Source organism: Otolemur garnettii, unplaced genomic scaffold, assembly GCF_000181295.1.
Source record: "Otolemur garnettii isolate 467f Iridium unplaced genomic scaffold, OtoGar3 scaffold00048, whole genome shotgun sequence".
NCBI lineage: Eukaryota > Metazoa > Chordata > Mammalia > Primates > Galagidae > Otolemur > Otolemur garnettii.
Genome location: NW_003852443.1, coordinates 2,186,939 through 2,211,357, shown reverse-complemented (window position 1 = coordinate 2,211,357; position 24,419 = coordinate 2,186,939). Strand labels below are relative to the sequence as shown.

Genomic DNA, 24,419 nt, shown 5'->3' with positions numbered 1-24,419 from the left:
CAGGGTAATAAAGAGCATTTTGTATTATGGTACCTAGTCTGAAGCTTATGGACAACTAACAAAACATTTTAGTGAAGTATGTGGTACACTCAGATTTTTTTTTTAAGTACAACTACTTTGGCCCCCACTCAGGAACCTTAATTATATTGAGGCAAATTTGAAAGTAGAAATTCTGATATCAAGGACATTTTAGTAACACAGGTAAGTAGTAATAATAGTCCTTGGAAACAATATGAAAAATGACAAGTATATTTAGGTGACAAAAAATGGACATACATGGTGATCATTAAGAATGAATGCTATAATAGAAAGGAAAAATTGAGTGTGCTTACAAATTTTCCCAATTAGTGAGAAATGGGCACCTAACATTTTGTTTTCATAGTTTCAGATGTCTTTGTCTGTACCGTTGAATTTATATACCACAAAAGTTATTTTTCTTTACAGATCGAACTTATAAACAAGAGTAATTCTCTCAAGGGTAGTATGACCGTATTTAAAACAATATCTGACACAATATTGGTAGTTGATAGAAATACTGTTTTCATTTAGAAGAAAAAAAGCTTCTGATTTACCAAAGCAAAAAGTCCTTCCCCCGTCTCCTCTGTTCTATTTCTCTGTGTTATTTGACATCACAGTAACCAATCCTGGAATTTTTTTCTTTATTATAGTGTCCAATGCATAATAGCTACTCAATCATATTCATCTCTCAACCCCATTTCTTTCTTTCTTTCTTTCAAAATGCTAATTTTCTCTCCTTCTTTAATAGGAATCTCATAATTTTACCATGTCTATTAATATATTTTTCCCTTCTCTATTATTTAATGCTGGTAATTTACAAATTTCTGTTCTCAACCCTCTAATTTCATTTTGTCCCCTGGTTTCCCCTATGTAATTTCACGTTCTGCTTTCATCATTTCATTTTCTTTTGTCTGTAGACAATGGCTCTTGTTTCTAACTTTGAAAATTAGTGTATCTTTATTAATAATTTGTGAAAGTAAATGTCCCAAGTACCACTCATGTTAATTATATGGGACCATCACCAAATGGTTCTTTCTATGCTGGGCCCTGTGGAACATAGCATTGAAATAGATTTTATGACATGTATTTCCTAAGATAGGATGATCTCTGCTATTCTCTTTAATTCTGCAGTGCACACACTAAAATCAACTCAGGAAACTATTAAAAATAATACCATTCAAATCCCACGCTTCCTGATGTAGACAAAAGTAATTATGTATTTTAGTAGCAATTCTAATTTTCTTTCATGGGATATTCAGGGTCATAATTTGTGCAAAGAGAAACTTGCTGAAGAATATACAAAACTAGAGTCACAGCAATTTGGATGTTTCAAATGGACACAATCCTTACAAATTTAAAATAAGGTCAATACTTCAGAAAGAATTTTTGTAGACACAAAATTGGGGAAATGGGATGAGAAAGGCATTATGGCCCTCATATAGTTTCTTTTAGGTGCCAAAGGCAAGCAAGGACTCCACTAACCGACTTTCAGAGTATACGATTGTGTCAAATTCTCCAACTACGAAGACTACGCCATACACCTCTCCCTTGACTCAAAATACCTTCTTCTACCTTCATTCACAGTTGATAACTATGTTTTTTAAGGCTAGCTTTTCTTCTAAGATCTATAGCAATCCCTATTTCAACATGGGATTTCCCTTTGCAGAAAGATGAACAGTGCACAGATTATCCATATAATCTGTAGACATAAGTGATAGTGTTTTGTTTATTTTTTTTATTCCAGATGTACTCAATATCACAGTATGATATAGCAGATATTATAAATGGCTTGTGTAGTACTGAAAGGAATTAGTAGTTTAGCATAGTTTGATTTAAAAAATAGTATTCACTATTTAGAAACAGAATCATGGAATGACAATCTTAGGTCTGGAAAAATACTTTGAAAGTTAATCATTTTTATCACATTGCCTGTTTATTCTCTAAACATTTCTATTTAAAAGTTTCATGATTTGGGCGGCACCCGTCTCTCAGTGGATAGAGCACTAACCACATACACCCAGGATGGCGGGTTCAAACCCTGTCTGGGCCTGCTAAACAACAGTGACAATTGCAACAAAAACAAATAGCCAGTCCCAGCTACTTGGGAGGCTGAGGCAAAAGAATCACTTAATCCCCAGGGTTTGAGGTTGCTGTGAGCTGTGTCATCACCACTCTACCAAGGGAAACAAAGTGAGACTCAGTCTCAAAAAAAAAAAAAAAAAGTTTAATGATTTGATGAGGAGGAAATAAACACCATAAAATTATGTTAAACAAAGTAAGCCTTATTATACTATATTCCCTTATTATTGGTACTTCTTTTTCGAATTGCATAGACAAAAATTAATGCATATTTTGTCCAATTATAAATAAATTTTTTACTGCATAATAATACATATTTATAGTGTACATGCTAAATTTTGATACATACATACAATGTATAATGATCAAATAATGGTATTTAGTATATCTGTCATCTCAAGCATTTATCACTTCTTTGTGTGAGAAACATTCCAAATCCCTTCTAAGTATTTTGAAATACACCATTAGTCCTAACACTAGAACTAAATCCCTCTGTCTACCTTTATGTTTGTAACTATTAACCAACAGATGTCTTTATAACTACACATCCTATTCAGCCTCTACTATCATTCTACTCTCTAACTGTATGAGATAAACTTTTTTAGCTCCCATATATGAGTAAGAACATGTGATACATGCTTTTCTCTCCTTGGCTTATTTTGATTAACATAATGTCCTACTGTTATATTCATGTTGCTGGAAATGACAGGATTGAATTCTTTTTATGGCTAAGTAGTATTCCCCTGTGTATATAGTGTATACCACACTTTCTTTATTCAGTCAATTAACTATGAAAACTTAGGTTATTTCTATATCTTTGTTATTGTAAATAGTGCTGCAACAATATTGGGGTGCAGAGAGAAAAGGAGAGCCAAGATGGCAGTCTAGAAGCACTCTGCACACACTGCTCTCACAGACAGGATGAGAGCATCAATTGGATGTCTACCTGAGATTGATTATGTAAGAGAGAAGATTGTGGATCAAAAGATAGGTGACAGGAGGTACAACAAAGTGAAGGAGAATGAGGAAAGGCAATCTAGTTTGTGATTTATAGGTAAACAGTGAAAATGAGCACACACACAGGGAAGGCACAGAGGGAAGAACCCCAGGATTCCACACACATTCCCCATGATCATTACTATCTGACCCTCCACTGTGGAGGGCCGCAGAAGTAATACAGGGATATAGCCATAGACTCTGAAGAGACATTGCTCCAGAGAGAGAGCACCACGATGCCCTACCGGCTTGCTTACACACCCTGGATGCTGCAGCTGGCACCATTTTAAAACCCTAGACCCATACCACTGACTCTATCCAGGGGTCAGAAGTGTTGTTGCTGCCTTCCCATCATCTGTACTAATTGGGGAGAGGGTATGGAAATGAGTCCCCTGAGTAGGTGTTGCATGCTCCCACTGCAGCTAAAGGACTCAGGCTGGCCAACAATTACTGCAACCTATCAGTGTTTAAGTGGGGTTGTTAAGTCTAAACCAGTGAAAAATGACAAACAAAACAGCTCTTAAGTTGCCCTGGGCTGCTAATCACTCCTACTGACAGAACTAGTTGGGGCATTCACACATTCTGCAATGCAAGACCACCAGTGACAACCACAGAAAATGATGAGTCAGGAGAGCAGCACTATTAAATACTCTCAGTATATCTTCCCATCTCAGGCTGGGTCAGTCCTCCTGAGTAGACCCAAATATATCGTTTAGGGGCCTCTCTTTCCTTACACTAATGAGGAGAGTTCCCAGCAAAGCAGAAAGGTGTACCACAAGTTTATCTGTCTTGAGCTGACAGAAAAGATTTAAAATGAGAAAGAACCAGAATAAAAATTCTGGCAATGAAAAACAAGTAGTTCCTACAGCCTCAAGAGATCACAATGGGTCTCCAACAATAGACCCAAACCTATAGGAAATTGTCAAAGTGTCAAAGATGGAATTCAGAATACAGATGGCAAATAAGATGAATGGGATTAAAAAGGAAGTTGTAACACAACACAAAAAAGCCAAAGAAAAAATATTTCAGGAAATGAATTAAAAAATAAAAATTTTATTAAAGTGAGAGCCAATATTTTTTAAAAAGACATAAAAAACCCATAAGAAAGGGCCAGGCATGGTGACTCATGACTGTAATCCCAGCATTCTGGGAAGGTGAGGCAGGTGGATTGTCTGAGCTCACAGGTTCAAGACTAGCCTGAGCAAGAGCAAGACCTTGTCTTTAAAAATAGCCAGGTATTTTTGAGGGTGCCTGTAGTCCCAGCTGTATGGAAGGTTGAGGCAAGAGAATCACTTAAGCCCAAGAGTTTGATGTTGCTGTGAGCTGTGAAGCCATGACACTCTACTGAAGGTGACAAAGTGAGATTCTGTCTCAAAAAAAAAAAAACAAAACCTCAAGAAATGAAAAAGTCATTTAGAAAATAGCAAAATACAACAGAAACAGGTTAGAGAAGCAGAAGAAAGAATTTCAGAGCTTGAAGACAAAGCTTTAGACTAACCCCGTCAGTTAAAAATATAGAGGTTAGGGCTTGTACCTATAATCCTAGCATTCTGGGAGGTCGAGACAAGTGGATTGCTTTAGCTCAGGAGCTAGAGACAAGCCAGAGCAAGAGTGAGATCCTGTCTCTACTAAAAATAGAAAAGCTGACCGGGTGTTGCAGTAGGTACCTATAGTCCCAGCTACTGGGAGACTGAGTCAGGGGCATCATTTGAACTCAAATTTACTGTGAGCTATGACAATGCCACAGCACTCTACCCAGGGTGACAGAGGGAGATTTTGTTTCAAAAATTAAATGAGAGGGCAGCACCTGTGGCTCAGTGAGTAGGGCACTGGCCCCATATACCAAGGGTGGCGGATTCAAACGCAGCCTCAGCCAAACTGCAAACAGAATATAGCTGGGCGTTGTGGTGGGCGCCTATAGTCCCAGCTACTTGGGAGGCTGAGGCAAGAGAATTGCTTAAGCCCAGGAGTTGGAGGTTGCTGTGAGCTGTGTAACACCACAGCCCTCTACTGAGGGCGATAAAGTGAGACTCTATCTCTACAAAAAAAAAAAAAAAAAAAAAAAAATATATATATATATATATATAAAATGCGGAAAAAAGAAGAATGAACAATCACTCAGAGAATTATGGGATTATGTAATGTGAGCTATTATAAGAATCTTAAGTATCTCTCATGGAGAAGAAAAAAAAGTAAAAAGCATGGAAAACCTATTCAAGGGAATTACTGAGAAAAACGCTCCTAGTATCCCCAGAGATTCAGATATCCATAAATAACATGGCCATCATGGCCATTAGACACTGGAAAAAGTCATAATAAACAGGACATTCCCAAGACAAATATTAATCAACCTGGCCACAGTCAGAATGAGGGAGAAAATTCTACAAACTGCAAAATGAAAATAACAACTACCCTAAAAAAGAAAATACATCACACTAACAGCAGATTTTTAACAGAGATATTACAAGCCAGAAGAGATTGGGACCTCACTTTTAGTCTTCTTAAACAGAATAACTGCCAACGAACAGTATTATATCCTACAAACTAAGTTTCTGATTGTTGAAGAAATAAAGACTTTTCTAAACAAGGTAACACTAAGGGAATTTGGCACTACTAATCTATCTGCCCTGTAGGGAATGCTGAAAACTACATTATATAAGGAACAGTATAACTGATACCCACTAGTGTAAAAACACCCCATATTTAAAAGTCACAGCTCTAACAACACAATAGTGCAATAGGGGGGAAACAAAACAACAAGGTATAATAAAACATGATGAAGAAAACAATATCCCACTTATCAGTTCTAACACTAAATGTAAATGGTCTGAATGTCCCACTTAAAAGACAAGGGCTTGTTGAATAATGAAAAAACACACCCTCTGTATATATTGTCTCCAGGAGACATGTTTAACTCATAGGACTTATACAGATTCAAGGTAAAGGGATAAAAAAATATATCAGACAAATACAAACCAAAAGCAAATAAGTGTAGCCATTCTCATACCAGGTAAAATAGACTTTAAAGCAACTATGATAAGAAAAGATGAAGACAATCATTTTATAAAGGTAAAGGGAGCAATTCAATAAGAAGACATAATTAATCCTAAATATATATGTACTTAACACAGGCGTGCTCAGATTCCTGAAGCAAATTCTACTAGAACTAACCAAGGAAACAGTAACATTCTAATTGCTGAGAACTCCAACACCACTGAAAGAGCTGAACAAATCATCAGAGCAGAAAATAAATAATGAAACACTGGACTTATACAGGATCCTAGAATAAATGGGCCTAATGATATTGGTAGAATTACTGAATATACATTCTTCTCATCAGCTCCTGAGATAAAGGAAATATTGAAAGGAAGATATGTTGATGATATTTGAGAAATCATGGGCAGCATGATAACAATTTTAATGGCTAGTCCAAAAACAGAGTTTCAAAATTGCTTTGAATAGTGGTTAAGGTGCTGACATTGGTGCATAGCTCCCAAGGGGAGTATTTCAAAGATGATATTCATAGTGATGGGGGATGCAGCACTTTGTCTAGGGTGAGTTCACGAACCTAATTGTCAAACCTCCCTATATGTATATGTGTGTGTATATTTACTCAGCTATAAAAAAAACTCATATAATATCTTATGCAGCAACTTGGATGGAACTGGAGACAATTACCCTAAGTGAAGTATTTCAGGAAATGAAAAACAAACACCCCATGTAATCTCTAATACCTGGGAGATAAACATGGGTATACATGATGTAAAGGACAGTGGAAAACAAGAAGAGGGGAAAGTGGGTGGAGGTCAAGACTAAAAACTTACTTCTTGGGTACAGTGAATGGTACCACACTAAAGGCCCTGACTTAAGCCTTATGCAAAGTATTTATGTAATAAAAAAACATTTTGCAACCTTAAAGTTTGATATGAAATAACAACTATGATGACAGCAACAAAAAACCAGGGTGCCAGTATCCCTTTAATATACTGATTCCCTTTCCTTCGCATATATATAATGTTCAACAATGAGTTTGTTCAATTATATGGTAGTTCTGTTTATAGCTTTTGAGAGATTTACATACAGTTTTCTATAATGGGTGTACTAATTTTACATTCCTACCTATAGTACCTAAGAATTGCCATTACTCTACATCCTTTCCAGCATTTGTTATTTTTTATCTTTTTGATAATAGCGATTCTGAGGTTAAATGATCTCTCCTTCTGGGTTTGATTTGGATTTTGCTCATGATTAGTGATGTTAAGCATTTTTCATTTTATTTGCCATTTTTATGTCTTCTTTTGAGAAATGTCTATTCAGATTCTTTGACCACTTTTTAATGGGACTATTTGTGTTTTTTTGCCATTGCTTTTTTTTTGAGTTCCCAAATCATCATTATTTTTTGTTAAAGACAACTAGTGCCCTACCTAATAGTGCTCTAACAATTGGTTCTGCATTTCTTTTGTGATTCAAAATGCTATAATTAGAAAATATACTATAATACTCTTTGAGCTGCAAAAGTAATATAGCCACAGCAATTCCTTGTCTTTCAGTTTCAAAAGCCTATGTCAGCCCCATTGCCCCAAAGCCTGTTTTTCTTTCTTTAATATTCTCTTTAGTTTTCAACTAGACTTGCCAAATGTTTATAAATCTTTTCAATTCCAGCATTTGGTTATATTGATCCAATCAACTTTTTGTGTGTTTTGGCTTGTTTCCCATCTAATTACCTTCTTTTTTCTTTCATTAAGTCTTTACTTTTTATATTTCATTAGAAAACCTTTATGCAGCATTAAGTAAACTGTGTATACCACTACATCTCTAAGCCACCCACTGTTCTGAGTGCTGTTACAAGACTAACATATTTAAACTTAATATCAATTCTATAAAATGCTATTATTATTATTCCATTTAAAAAATAAGGAAACTCAGACAAAGTAAGTTAGGTAAATCATCCCAATTTTCTAGAGCTGGTAGGTGTCAGAGCCTGAACTCAAATCTGGGTCGCCTGATTCTAGGGTTCAGTCATAACCATCATGCTTGGTATCCCTCTCTCTTTGCTACATTTAGACATTCATTATTTTTGCTATACTCTAAAGTCTGTGGGGACTAGAGGAGAAGGAGAAGGAGCTAACTAATGCAGTTATTTGTTTTCTGGCTAAAAATTGCTTACAGGCAGTGCTGCTTGAGCTCTTTGCTTTTTTGTTCATCAGTGGACTCCTTCAGAACTGTTTATGTATACATGTTTCTCCTGGAAAGATTTTCAGTTAAGATTTTCCTGTTTCTCTATTAATATTTACTTGGTCTGCTCTGCTCCTCACAGTCCGCCATTGATTTTGATGTACAAGTCCACAAATTATTGCAATGTTTTGTCAGTTCTGCTCAGTACTTCCTGCCCTGACCTCTCTTACTCCCTGTCACTTTTTCTCCCCTCAGGACACTGCCATTTTCTTCCTATCCCAATAAACTTTGACTGATATGTCTCTGATTTATTTCACTTCCATTCTTGCCAATTTGAACAAGAAATGTAATATTTGTTCACAGCACTAATTCAAGCTCTGACATTCTTGTGGTGGCACATGAAAACACACAATAGCAATAATGAACACCTCTCAACAAGACACTGCCACATGGTGACATTAACACAGTTGTAAGACACGGACATACCAAGGTTGTGAAAGCTCACCCAGCTGTTTGTACAGTGCTGGCAATGTGAGCACACAGTGACAAGTTTGTGAACTTAATTGTCAGATCTTGTATATACCACATTTCTTTACCTACTCATGTCTTGATGGGTACTTAGGTTGATTCCACATCTTTGAAATTATGAATTGTGCTGTAAAAAAGTTTGAATGTAGGTGTTTTTTAGAATATGATATAGCTGCTCCATATATTTAATGAATGTTAGCCTTTGCCACATTTTTTTTGAAAAAAGAGTTTGTAAGGAAATAAAGGTCAGAGAAATAGTTGAAGTATTCTTTTTATCCTTTCCTAATATTTTCCTCATTTTCCAAGAGATCACCATCACTCTTGCTCAGAGGCTTTTATTTTTCCTATTTAACTATCCATTGATAATTTTGCATATTTTTGTTTTTGTAAGTGCTTCTTTAAAGCGAAGTGTAACTTTCTTTTCAACCCATCACTATATTTTTAGTACTTTTATTTTGATAGCTAATACATGCAGTTAATTATTAATACTTCATAGTATTTAATCGTTACATTGTTTTTAATTATTTTGCTGGAAAAATAATCAGTGCTACAGAGAATATCACGGTATTTATATTCATGTTACCAGACACAAGGGGTTCCTTGTGACATGTTCATAGCAATCAAAGTGCTGCATTTACAGTGTGTACATTTATTATTTTATTAGGTATTTCATAGCTCTCAAGACTGATTACTACAATTAACATTCTCACTATTTGTGTATGAGATTGAGGTTTCTCTTTTCTCCAAATCTATCCCTGTTCTTGGAGCCACATGTTTAAGTTGTCTTCAATATACAAATGACATAAATAACCTTATTTTGTTTTATTTTATATTTTTCTTATTCCTTATAAGGTAGAGTATCTCATATTTTTGTAGTCATACTGGCTTTCCCACAAATTTGGCCCACACTTCATTGTTTTCTTCTTCCTTTGTGGTAATTTTCTTATCAATTCAGTAGTTACATAAGAAATCTGGATGCTAAATCTTTGCATTTGTGTGTTGGTTATTCATGATTATATTATGTTGTCTTCTATTTGGTATTCAATTCAAATTATAGCCTCTTATGTGGTAGAGGAACAGGATGTTACAGTACCCTCAGCAATTTGCTTCCTAAGGTTGAAGAAGGAAAAGGATTCTCTGTCCTCTTTATTTTACACATTATTGAAAATTTAAATTACAGACACTGCAAAATGCTAGAAGTTTTATGATATTAAGAAAAAATTAATATCCTCTATGGGAGCACTATGTCAAATCATGTTGACATACACTAAGACAGGTTCAGAAGAAAATTTATTGTTTTAAATGCACTATTTAAAAAATAATTATGTATTTAAGTTAAACAGGCATTTAATTTAAAAATTCAGAGTAAAGTCTTTTTGATGAAATGACTTATTTTCTATTAAGTAGATACCCAGCAGTGGGATTGCAGGATTGAATGGTAAATCTACATTGATTTCTTTAGGGAATCTCCATAATGTTTTCCATTGAGGCTACACTAATCTGTAGTCCTACCAACAGTGTATAAATGCAAGCATCTATGCTGGCATCTGTTGTTTTTTATCTTTCAATAATGGTAATTCACAGGGGTAAGGTGGTATCTCATTATGGTTTTAATTGGAATTTCTCCATTGATTAGCAATGTTGAGCATTTTTTCATATTTCTTGACCATTTTTCTACCTTTGAGAAACTTCCTGTCTTCTTCCCACATTTAAATGATATTATTTTTGTATGTACAATATAGGATGTTGAACAATAATATATGATGATAAACTATAACTAAAGGGTATACAATCAAGTTACATCAAAATTATGAAAGTAAACACTACTAGTGACAGCTGAAGAAAGAGCGAGTCTAGGATGGTGTTAGGAAAGACAAAATACTGCTTCAATTTTAATATTTCTGTTAAAATTTTAAAACTATGTACATAAATCATTGGTCACGTATTTTGTTAACATTAAAAGTTAATAAGTATGGAAAATAGAAATATCATAATATTAAATGAAAAGTAGATTAAAAAGTCCAGTGTTTTAAAATGAATACCTGGTAAATAAATACAGATATGTAAAATCGATTCATTATAAATATTAACTATTATCTTTGAGCAACTGCATTATAAGTAATCAATGTACAGTCATTTTCAGAGGAAAAAGTTAGTATTGCTTAAATTATTAAAAATAGTTATGTGTTCTTGCTGGTTCCTAAACAATACAGCTTTTAAAAATTCTTATATAAATTTTTTACTTTTTATTTATAGAAACAATATGCCCATATTATAGATAAATGAGACCTATACAGTTGTAAATATTGTATTTCTAACATGTGTGTGAAAATAAAATAACCTTAAAGACACACAATGGACTTTAGTGTTAGGAGGTTGAGCATGTTAGCCACAGAAAGTGACAAAATATTATTACATTGCTATCTGTGATTGGTGCAAGGCCTATACTCCTTATCTTTGGGAAAAACCCACCATAAAACATGTTCAGGAGTTACGTCTGTTTTGCTTATCATTATGCCCCCAGGATCTGTGAACTAAAGTATATTAGGTCTATACTAAATATTTATTGAAGACCTAACTCATTTGTATAGATAAAAATATTGCTCCTTATTTTGCTGTTGTTTAGAAAAAACTTCCCTAATTTAATATTATAAAAATATTCATCATGTCTGATGTTTAAATCTTTAACACTTTGAGTTGATTTGGGGGCATGGCACATGTATGGTCTACGAGTCCAGTGGATGTCGGGCTATCTTCACACCATATGTTGCAGAGTTTATCCATTCTCCATTGTGGATTCTTGTCATCCTTGTCAAAAATCGCCTAACTGCAAAAAAAAAATTATATATATATATATATATATATATGAGTTTACCTCTAGGCACTCTAATCTGTTTCATTAGTCTGTATGTCTGTCTTTATGCCATGTTTATAATGTTTTATTATTTTAGCTTTGTAGTATGTTTTGAGATCATGAAGCATGATGCTTCCAGTTTCATTTGGTTTTCTCAAAATTCCTCTGTCTATTCAGGGTCTTTTGTGATACATGTGACTTTTAGAATTTTTTTCAATTTCTATAAAAAATACCATGGGGATTTTGCTAGGTATTACTTTTGATTTGTAGGTCATTGTGGTACTTATGGAAATTTTAACAATATTAAATTTTTTGATTCATGAACATAAATGAATTTCTATTATTTATGTCTGCTTTATTTTGTCAATTGTTTCTAGTTTTCATAGTACAATTCTTTCATCTTGCTGAATTTCCTAAGTATTTTTATTCCTTTCGATATTGTAGTCAATGTAATTATTTTAAATTTCCTTTGAATATATTTTATTGTTAATAAATAGAAATGTAACTGATTTTTGTATATTGATTTTACACTTTACTAACCTAGTTTATTAATCTAACAGTTTATTTATAGATTTTTTGACATAGAAAATATTGTCCTCTGTAAACAGGTAATTTTACTTTCCTTTCTGATTTAAATGTCTTTTATTTATTTATTTGTTGATTGGTTTATTCATTTATTTTTGCCTAATTGCTCTAAGACTTCTGTTATTATGTTGAATATAAGTGGTAAGATTGAACATTGTGGTTTTGTTCCTGAACTTATAGAAAAGACTTTAAGTTTTTCATAGTTGAGTATGTTATCTTCGGGATTTTATATATGACCTGTATTACATTGAGGCAAATTTCCCCTATACCTAGTTTATTGAGAGTTTCTTTTTTTTAATCTAAAGCAGTTGAATTCTGTCAAATGGGTTGTCTGCATCTAGTGAAATGTTTGTGTGATTTTAGCTTTAATTTATTAATGTGGTGTATCCAACTGTAAAACCCAGAGAAGAAATCTTACGGGAAATGCTTGACATCTTTAGTCCTGACGGTAGTTTCTAGAATATGACAGCAAAAGCACCAGCCAAAAAACCAAATTAGACAAGTGATAATATATCAAACTAAAAACTTTACTCAGCAACGGAAACACTGAAGACAGTGAAAAGGCAAGCTATGGATTGGGAGGTAATATTTACAAACAATGTCTGGTAAGAGATTAATATTTAAAATATACACAAAATACCTAAACTCCATGGCAAAAAAATCAAAATAACCTGATTTTTTTGATCTAGAAGCAGATTTTCGCTCTTTCTCCTATCTCTGGTTTGGCCCACCTGCCTCTACTCCAGTCTTCACCGTGTCCACCAGGGTTACCCAGAAGTCCTACAAGGTGTCTACCTCTGCCCCACGGGCTTCAGCCGCCGCTCATACAGCAGTGGGCCTGGTGCCCGCATCAACTCCTTGAGCTTCTCTCCGGTGGACAGCGGCAGCTTCCCGAGTGGCCTGGGCACCGGCCTGGGTCTGGGTGGAGGCTATGCCGGGGCTGGAGGTATGGGGGGCATCACAGCCGTCACAGTGAACCAGAGCCTGCTAAGCCCGCTCAACCTGGAGGTGGACCCCAACATTAAGCCCGTGCACCCCCAGGAGAAGGAGGAGATCAAGACCTTCAACAACGAGTTTACCTCCTTCATCAACAAGGTGCGCTTCCTGGAGCAGCAGAACAAGATGCTGGAGACTAGGTGGAACCTCCTGCAGCAGCAGAAGACGGCTCACAGCAACATGGACAGCTTGTGTGAAAGCTACATCAACAAGCTTCCACGACAACTGGACACACTGGGCCAGGAGAAGCTGAAGCTGGAGGCAGAGCTCGGCAACATGCAGGGGCTGGTGGAGGACTTCAAGAATAAGTATGAGGAGATCAACAAGCTACAGAGATGGAGAATGAATCTGTCCTCATCAGGAAGGATGTGGATGAAGCTACATGAACAAGGTGGGTGGAGCTGGAGTCCCGCCTGGACGGTCTGACTGACGAAATCAGCTTCCTCAGGCTGCTGTATGAAGAGGAGATCCGTGAGCTGCAGTCCCAGATCTCAGACATGTCTGTGGTCCTGTCCATGGACAACAGTCGCTCCCTGGCATGGACAGCATCATTGCTGAGGTCCGCGCTCACTACGAGGAGATCGCCAACTGCAGCCAGGCTGAGGCTGAGAGCGTGTACCAGACCAAGTACCAAGAGCTGCAGGTGCAGGCTGGGAAGCCTGGGGACGACCTGTGCACACGAAGACGGAGATCTCCGTCATGAACCAGAACATCAGCCAGCTCCAGAATGAGATCCAAGGCCTCAAAGGCCAGAGGGCTCCCTGGAGGCCTGCATCGCGGATGCCGAGCAAAGTGCAGAGCTGGCTCTTAAGGATGCCAACGCCAAGCTGGCTCAGCTGGGGGCCACCCTGTGTCAGGCCAAGCAGGACATGGCTCAGCCTCTGCTCACCAGGATCTGATGAATGTCAAGCTGGCCCTGGATGTGGAGATCGCCACCTACCGCAAGCTGCTGGAGGGCGAGGAGAGCCGGCTGGAGTCGGGGATGTAGAGCGTGAGTATCCACATCAAGACCACCAGTGGCTACTCAGGTGGCCTGAGCTGGGCCTATGGGGCCTCACAAGGTCTGAGCTGGCCTCAGCTATGGTCTGAGCTCCTTCCAGACCGGCTTTGGCTCTGGTGGGGGCTCCAGCTCCTTCAGCGGCACAAGCTCCAACGCTCTGGTTGAGAAGAAGATTGAGACCCGAGACGGGAAGCTATTGTCTGAGTCCTCTGATGTCCTGCCCAAGTGAGCTGCCCCTGCGGCCCCTCCAGTCTACCCTCTCACACGGCTGCCACGGCACCTGTGGGGGAGGCAGCTGTGCCAGCGAGCACACAGGACAGGAGACCCACCTGAGGCTCAGCCCCATCCCTCAGCCCATCCTTCTGGAGAGTTTACCACCTGGGTTACCCCCACATAAGCCCACAACTGAAAATCAATTTAATTGCTTTTTTCCAAAATAAAGTCTCAGCCGCACTGCCAACCAAAAACAAACAAACAAACAAACAAAAAAAAAAACCCTGATTTTTTAAATTAGCTAAGGATTTGCATAGATATGTCCTCAAAGACATACAAATGGCTAACATGTACATGAAAAGTTGCAGTAATCATTAGAGAAATGCAAATCAAAACCAAATGAGATTTCTCCTCACAAATGTCAGGATGGATACTGTTGAAAAACCTAAAGATAACAAGTATCAATGAAGATATGGAGAAATTTGAACTCTTATACACTGTTGTTGGAAATGTCAACTAGCGTAGTTGCTATACAAAACAAACAAACAAACAGTACAGAGTTTCCTTATACACACACACATATAAATAGATCTCATGCTAAGTGTTTCTATCACAAAAAAGGGGGGAAAGAGACAAGGAAACTTTTGTAGTTGATGGATGTCTATGACCTTGATTGTGGTAATGGTTGCATGAAGTATGCATGTATCTTAACACACCAAATTACACACTTAGACGTGGTTAGCTTTTTCTACATGAATTGTACCTTTCTAAAACTGTTAATTTTTTTCCTGTGTTTTATTTTATAATTATATTATTTATTCATTTCACATTAACACTTTAATAAATCTAGGATTTGATTTTTGCGTGGCATTTGAGAAATATGTAAGTTCTGCTTTTTCCAAATATATAACCAGTAATCATAGCACTAGGTTTTGAGCGACCACAATATTTCTACAGATTTCAAATGGGAGTCTTATATATATATAAATGGCATGCATGCATGCTGAATTATTCTTGATTAAAACATTATGCTCTGGCTTTTTCTAGTGCCAGTATCATAAAAGTTAAACATGGTAGTTTCATATGCTCTAGGTCATTTCTACTTTTCTCTCATTTTATTTTAAATAATGATTTAAATATTAATAAATAATGTTTAGTGTCACAACTTAGCTATATAGAAACACATGGAATAAAAAATTAAAGACTTTTATTTGAGTTTTGCTTTTTATACCACTTTTACATATAGAATGCTTTCTGTTCCATATTCTATTTTATCCAGTAATTATACGGATATGTTACTGGTATTACTTTTACTAGCTTTTTGTGGTGCCTTTCATCCTCTTCTTTATCTGCTCTTTTGCATCATATTATTTTGGATGGATTATAAAGAGACTTACATTTAATTTCTTTTAGTAATGAGCAACCTTTGTCTTTTAAAGAAATGGTATAATCTAAGTGATAAAATATCACAATTTAATAACAAATACTTTAGTACATTACCTTAACCTACATCACATTCTACAATTTAAGAAAATCACCATACTATGTTTGTAAAGAATCATAACATCCCATCTCCCAGCTCTTCTCCTTCTCGTCCTAATATTTCTAAGAAAATTGATAGCTAATCAGAGTTTTCATCTTCAATTTCTTTCTCAGCATTCTTGAATGAGTGTCACCCAGGCCAAGAGATTTACATTTATATGGAGCAATTAAATGCTCTCTAAAAATATCCTTTCTTAAAATCTTCTCTCCTGTCATATCACTTTTGCCAATGTTAAGTCAAGCTTTTATTGTCTGGGTGGCCATCTACCTTGCCAGGAAAGAGAGAAAACTTGGATAATTTTTTTCTGATTTGTTAGCAATACAGTATTATCTTAAAGCAAACTGGGCAGGGCATTGTTTTAAATATTTTTTCTTATCATAATAGATATAAATTAATAGACAATTTTATGGTAATTTAACACTTTTGCACAAGAATCATATGATGTTGGTTTTGCTTTATAAATTTGTTTTTATAGCTTTGTGCAGTTTATTATAATAACCTTTGATTAGCATGCTCTCTATTCTGTCTTTTCTACATTTTATTTCAAAAACTGACTGAATACTCTTACTATTTTCTTTCCTCTTTGGATGATTTATGGCCACATCATCAGAATTTTATTTCAGAATGCAATTAATTATCATATTTTCCTGTTAATCCTATGTTGCCCCATAAGAGCATAAACTTTAATACGTGTTTTATTATTATCACTTATGATTTAGATACAAAACTTTCCTTTTGAAGACTGTATATTTGACAAAGCCCAAGTAAGCAACATTGAAAATAATAAATTTTAAGAGTTCAGATTGAATTTCTTTCAGATTTTCTGTTATTTCAACTTCTCTGCCAGTCACCTGTTGGCTGGGATTGAGTACAGAATAACAATCCGTCTAATCATTTTCCCTGGCTTCTAAGAGACTAAACTGACTCTAAGGCAAGCCAAATATTTACCAGACCCAGTTTTTAATAGAATAAGTTTTGTGGAGAGTCTGGAAAGATTAAATCCCTCTTTTATTATATTGTCAGTTCCTTAAACTCTGTGAGCTTCTGCTTCCTTATCTACAATATGGAGGTAGTCGTAATTTTTCTTGCTTATCCATTTTCATAGAACAAATGAACCAAAGTATGTTTTAATATTTTGAAAATCTTAAAATATGCTTTACACATATGCTAAGGATTTTATTTTATATAAGCATTTTGAAAATGGTTTTGCTTATTTAAGCTACAAATCACACAGGATCAGTGTTCTTTTAATTTTTTTTACCATGTGGAACACACCTACATTGGTAGCTTATCAAATAAATAATTTACTTTAACACCTATTACATAACTATTCATACATAAATAGACTGATAATAAATACATAACCAATGAGTACATTAATCTAAGTGATTAATTTAGAATTTAAGGGTTACTACTCTATATGGTAGAAACAGTAAAAGTCCCCAAAGATGTCCATTCCTAATACCTAGAACCTGTGAATATGTTAGGTTACATGGCAGAGGAAAATTAAGGTTACAGATGTTATTAAGGTTGCTGAGCAACTAACTGATCCTTGTATCAGGAGACGACTCTGAATTATCCAGGTGAACCCAGTGCAATAACAAGCATCTTAAAAGTAGAAAAGGGAGGTAGATGTCTGAATCAAAGTCAGAGGCGTGATGTGTAAACTTAACCTGCTATTGCCACCTGGAGCAAGCTGGTGGTATGAGGAAGAGAGCCATAGACCAGGGAATCTGGGTAGCCTCAAGAGGCTGATGGAAGCCAGGAGTTGAAGTCTTCTTTGGAACCTCCAGTAGGAATGCAGCCCTGACACCACTTTTGTTTTAGCCTAATGAGGACCATTCAGATTTCTGATGACCCAAATTATATGTTTGTGCTGTTTTATGCCATCACTTCTGTGGTATTTTTACTTCAGTGGTCATAAAAAACTAATGCAACCAGTTATAATTTTGTTTGTATTATACCACTACAAAAAACTTCCTCTGAGTAAAATCACTGCTGACAACTTCATAAATTGGGCAACCATGGTCATGGGATCAGGGAAACAAATGTCTTTCACTGTGGTACTGCATTCATTTTGCTAAAATGACCAAATGATAAAAAGGCAAAATAATTGCTTTACGTCTTTTACAAGATAGTTATAGGCAGTCTCCAAGTTACAAATACCTGACTTATGTACAACTTGAACCAATTAATGAAGTCTATTCCAGGTAATAGGCAAATGTAGCTGTTTCAACTTACATTCGGATTCAACTTGAGAACAAACCTACAGAATCTATCTCGTTTGTAACCCAGGAAATATCTGTACTCAAGATAATTTCCTCCTAGGGAAGTCTCTTTCTAACTGGCATGAAGCAATCTAGAGCTTACAGAAATTATTGAACATTCAAAATTCGAGCAGTGGTCAGGCAGGGGCTCACATGTGTAATCCTGGCACTTTGGGAGGCTAAGAGGACAGAATCACTTGTGCTTGAAAGTAAGAAACCAGTCTGGGCAAGATAGAAACCCTGACTTTACAAAAAAAAAAAAAAAAAAAAGGTAGGCAAAGTGGCCTAAGGCTGTAGTGACCGTTTCTCCATTCTACTCAGGAGACTGAGTTATGATCATGTCACTACACTCCATCCTGGCCAGCAAAGTGAGAAGCTGTCTTAAAAGAAAAAAAACGTTGAATGTTGAAGTAAGTAAGAAAATTCAAAATGACTCTTTGTTTTCATTAGATGGATCACTCAAGCACATTTCTCATGAATGAAACTAACTGAACAAGATCAACTAGATGAACTAATAAAATGTAAATAACATAAAAATATTGATATTACAAAATTACATGCATAAATACTTCCACAGTCATACATACACCCCACATATACTTAAAGATAAGTTGAGTGGTTTCATGAAAGAAAATAGTTGGCTGTCTATCACATTGGAAAAAGAATTGACAAGGTATATAAGTTCATAATCAGATAGGTTATCTTGGAAAAACCAGAAAATATGATTTTTTGGTTTGGGGTTTTTTTTGTTTTGTTTTGTTTTGTTTTTGAGACCAGGTCTCACTTTGTTGCCCTGGATAGAGTACTATGGTGTCATAGCTCACAGCAACCTCAAACTCTTAGGCTCAAGCAATTCTCTCTGCCTCAGCCTCCCAAGTAGCTGGAATTACAGGTGCCCACCACCACACCCTGCTATTTTTAGAGACAAGGTCTTGCTCTGGCTGAGGCTGGTCTCAAACTGGTAAGGTAAGGCAAGCCACCCAACTCAGCCTCCCAAAGGCTAGGATTACAGGCATGAGCTACTGTTCCCACACTCAGAAAATATGTATTTTTAGAAGAAAATATTTTAGTCCTTTTATCAATCTGTAGTTTGTTATTTCTGATATGTCCTTAAGATAATCTCTCTAGCTATAGTGATATTTTTAAAGTTTTCAATATTTACAAGTCATTTAAATTGTTTGATGCATTTTGTGCAAATTGATTAATATCTATTTCCCTCAATGGAAACAGGGTCCATTAGTGTTTGTCTATTTTATTTCTAGAGCTCAAGATTTGTGATAGGGTAGGCACAATGAATGTTTCTTTAATAGACATTTTAGTTATAGAATGAGTTCTTTTTATTATTATTTTTTTATTAAATGATAGCTGTAGAATGAATTCTTAATATTGTTGAAGTCCTTCATTTTCTGAATGTTCTGGATAGACAAACTTCTGTCTTTCGAAAAACATCAGACTCAGCTCGTTCTATGCCAAGTGACAAAGAAGCTGAAAACTAATATTCTGTAGCTTCTTCTGGATGATGTCCAAGAAATACATGTCAATCATTTGAAGGGAAAAGATCCATATTTAAACTCCAAATTAGAGACTTCAAAATAAATTACTGGCTGTCCTAGGTTGTCATCTGAGGTGCAGATATCTGAGATTCCTGAGACTATTATGGCATTAGGAAAAAGTTTTACTTCTGGTCTCTTCTATTAAAAATAAAGAAAGAAAAAAGGAAATTACTATTTTAGGATTTGCACTAGGATTTAAAAAAAAAAAAAAAACTATACCACCTGTAGAATGAAATAATAATTTAAATTGATAAAAATAATTGAGAGTATTTGATTTTTAAAGTATCATCAAGGGTATTATAAATAAATTAGAACTAAAAATTAAGAACCAATGTAGTCACTTTTCAATTGGATTTTATAAATGCTTATGTTTTTACCGTGTAGTGTTAAATAAATCCTTCAACATGCCTGTACACATTAGCCTGTGTGTAGGAAAGGAAGTGATAAAACAGCATTCCTACTACTATTAACAATCGGTTTTCATTTTGAAGCCTAATTTCCAAAATAAGGGATTTTCTAAATTCAAGGCGATCAATTGAGAGGCAGAAGAAATCAGAAGCACAAAGTAATCTAGATATATAAAAAAGAAAGAAATTATAAACACCAACTTGGTACCAAAGTGTATTCTCCTCTGACACAATATTTAACTAGGACCTGTGTAGTGTTTAATAGTGTCAAAATAACCAGGAGCAATAGTTCAAGAAAATTAAAATCATAATTCTGCTTAGTAATACCACCACTTGGTTGCATTTTATACAACTCACCTTCTTGCCTAAGGTCTTATAAATAAATATGCAACTTCTTTTACCAAATTTAGATCCAATTGTAATTGATAAGTGTACATTAAAAATATGGATAAATGTAGTAAAATAATAACAGAATACATATGAGAATCAAAAGGAAGTACTATACTTATGTGTGTTTGTCAGATAAGAATCAGAAAATCGCCATTCAAAATGTAGCAAAAAATCAAAATGAGTGCATAGAGAAACATGAGTACTTTATGAGCTCAATGTACTTATTTTTAAATAAGATAAAATGTATCTTTTACTTTTGAAGAAATTATGGGAGGTTTTACTATACCGGTAGGGAAGATAAATCTGACATGGGAGATCAGGTGATGTTAATGTTTGCTCTCGTCATAAACACTCAGAGCATGTTACAACACTGAGGCCTTCTGCTCAATATTCTTTAGTTCTGCTGCTAAATAGACTTGCAGATTGATTATATTACCCATTGGCCTTGTGGGTGAAATGAGGACCCACAAGGTCCATATTTTTGGTGCTGCTTTGAGACATTTGTAAACTGTCTCAAACGATATACGGTGGATAACATAATTACCACATATTTAAAATAGAAAGACACTTTATTAGTTAAATATGACTCATTCCAAATTGAATAACACCAATTCCCTAACTAATACAAATTTTATAATTAAATTATGAAGATATTTCTTTCGTAAATAGAAGGAATCTTAAAACAAAACCACAGTGCACGTGAATTCATTTTAAGAAGCAGAAGTCTTAGTAGCACCAGAGTAAAATTTAATTCACATAAAATATTTTTACATCTACTAGCCATAAAAGTTGAATATTGGTTTTTAATAACTTTTCTGTTAAATACAAAATGAGCTATTGCTTTTGTTGATTTATAAAATATCTATAGGGAAAAAATAAAACCACTAAGAGTTTCCAATTCTAAAAGCCATAGCAAATATTTCAATAGGAAATAAGTTTTCCTATAAAAGTGAAATAAAATAATAGTATCTTTTTTATATCTCTAGAGCAATAAACTTGACTCAGGCGCCCTTGGCCTAAACTCATTCTGAGAATTACTTCATTGTTCAAGACCAACATTTTGCTCTTTAACTGTCATAACTTTGAAGGTTTTTGTTATTCAAATATAAAATACCTTTTTTAATAATAGGGCTTTGGCAGTTGATTCATGATTTCACATTGTTTCATGCCAATTCCATTTTAGTATGTGAAAATTGTTACTCTTATCTCTACTTCTCTTGGGATTTTAGAGTAAACTGGCTATATCGTATTGTGGTCCATTTTTAGAAAATATACTCCCTTTTAGTTTATGGTTCATTGCATTTCACAAAAAATAAAACTAGAAGTTATAAACAACGGAAAGTAAAAAGACTTTTGTTTTTGTTTTTCATTATAGTCTGGATCATTCTCTGACACATAAAATTCCAATAGACAAGGAACTTATTGGTTAGTACTGATTAGGAATATTTTGAAAACAGTTTAATGAGTATTAGAATACTTTAGATTTTTTTATTTGTATTAATTTTATATATGCAAGTTGTCTGTAAATTCTGGAGAGGGGTAAATATACCTAATAATTACTTAGGAGAAATTTGTGTGCGTATATGTTTATATACTTTCTTCACAGAGTCTCTAGCCCCCTTAAGAACAATATAGTTTCTAAGAGTTAAAAAATGTTTTTAAACTTATTGATGAAGGATGTGTTTATCTATTAGAGCTGTCATACCACAACCTGGGTAGCTTAAACGATAGAGCTTTATTTTGTCACAGTATTGGAGGCTAAAAATATAAGATCAAGATCAAGGCTGGTTTCTGGTGAAGTCTCTTTCTGACTTATAGACGGTGACCTCGCTCTGTTCTCACACAACCCCTTTGTTCACTCACTGAGCTTACCAAATGAGAGAAGATCTGATGTCTCTTCTTTTTAGGAGAATACTAGCTCTATTGGATTAAGGCCCCACAAGTATTAGTTCATTTAACCTGTATGCCTTAGTAAAGTCTTCATCTCCAAATACAGACTCATTGGGGATTAAAGCTACAAAATATGAATTTTGGGGTAAGGTACAATTCAGTCCATAACAATGGCATTTGTTTTCATTTGTACATTTGTTTAACACACATTGTCTAACAATCTACTTTGAGCCAGGCATGTTGTTGACTTCTGGGCTACTATGTTAAGAGCACTGTCCTAGGTCATCTCACACAGAACTTATGATATAGCCAGGAAGACACATCTTGAATATGAAGAGGGTTGTTAAGGAGGCAAATTGTAAAATATAAAAATATAAATAAAGAGCCCTAACTTGCCACTTTGACTACCATACTACAAAAAAATTTTTTTTTTCCTTAGGGTCATGCTATTTTGTTAGGTCAAGACAGGCCAAGAGACATATGAATTATATACTCTTCATGTGGCCCCAGGCTCAAAACTAGTGTAAGTTAAATACAACTCACATGGCAGTTAATGTGTTAAAATGAGTTAATGCTAATGACATCCCTGCTTTCATAAAATATCAATCTAGAGAAGAAAAAATGCTTCTTGTACATTATTTCAAAATTTTTCAATGAGCATGTTAAATAAATGGATAAATAAATAAATTTTTCTCCTTGGTTATAATGATCATTTTAAAAAATTCTTTATTAAATCATAACTGTGTACATTAATGCACTTATGGGGTACAAGGTGCTGATTTGATATACAATGTGGAATGCTTACATCTAACTGATTAACATAACCAGCTCTTTGCTTACTTATTTGCTGTGGCAAAAAGATTCCTACTCTATTCTTAACAGTATAGAAATGTATCATTGTATTATGCACATTAGGTTGGATTCCCCTCAAAACCCTCCCTCCTTCCAGCCTCCTCACTCCTCTCCCCTATCTTTCATCTTCCCTCCTTCTTTCTGGACTATAGTTATGTTTTACCTTTCCTATGAATGTGTAGGTGAGTATATACTGATTTCATAGTAGTATTGAGTACATTGGATACTTTTTTTTCCATTCTCGAGATACTTTACTAAGACGAATATGTTACAGCTCTATCCAGGTAAACATAAAAAAATGTGAAGTCTTCATCTTTTTATGGCTGCATAGTATTCCATGGTGTACATATACCACAATTTGTTAATCCATTCATGGGTGGATGGGCATTTTTGGGTTGCTTCCATGACTTGACAATTATGAATTGGGCTGCAATAAACATTCCAGTACAAATGACTTTGTTGTAAAATGATTTTTGATCATCAGGGTAAATGCCTAGTGGAGGAAATGCAGGATTGAATGGTAGGTCTATTTTTATTTCCTTGAGTATCTCCAAACTTCTTTCTAAAAAGGCTGTATTAGCTTGCATTCCGACCAGCAGTGTAGAAATGTTCCCTTTTCTCCACATCCACACTGACATCTGTAGTTTTGGGATTTTGTTATATGGGCTAATCTTACTGGAGTTTGGTGATATCTCAAAGTGGTTTTGATTTGCTTTCTCTGGTGATTAAATATGATGAGCATTTTTCTCATGTGTTTGTAAGTCATTTGCTTGTCTTCTTCAGAGAACTTTCTCTTCAAGGCTCTTGCCCGCATAGAAATGAGGTTATTTGTTTTTTTCTTATTGATTAGTTTAAGATCTCTGTGTATTCTAGTTATCAGACTTTTCTCAGAAGCATAACCTGCAAATATCTTTTCCCATTCTGAAAGCTGTCAGTTTGCTTTATTTACTATGCATAATGATCATTTTAATGGACTGATGAAAATATGTAAATATGTATCAGGATTTTAGTCTATATGAAAACTAATTTGCTTATGTGTGCAAGGATTTTTAAATTATATTATATTCTTTGAT

The 24,419-nt window shown here is 35.0% G+C and overlaps 1 pseudogene; it reads left to right on the top strand.

The window, feature by feature from the left end:
* The window catches only part of LOC100947780, a 35,378-nt pseudogene extending 20,918 nt beyond the window's left edge, over positions 1-14,460 (top strand).
* The last annotated feature ends 9,959 nt before the right edge of the window (positions 14,461-24,419 follow it).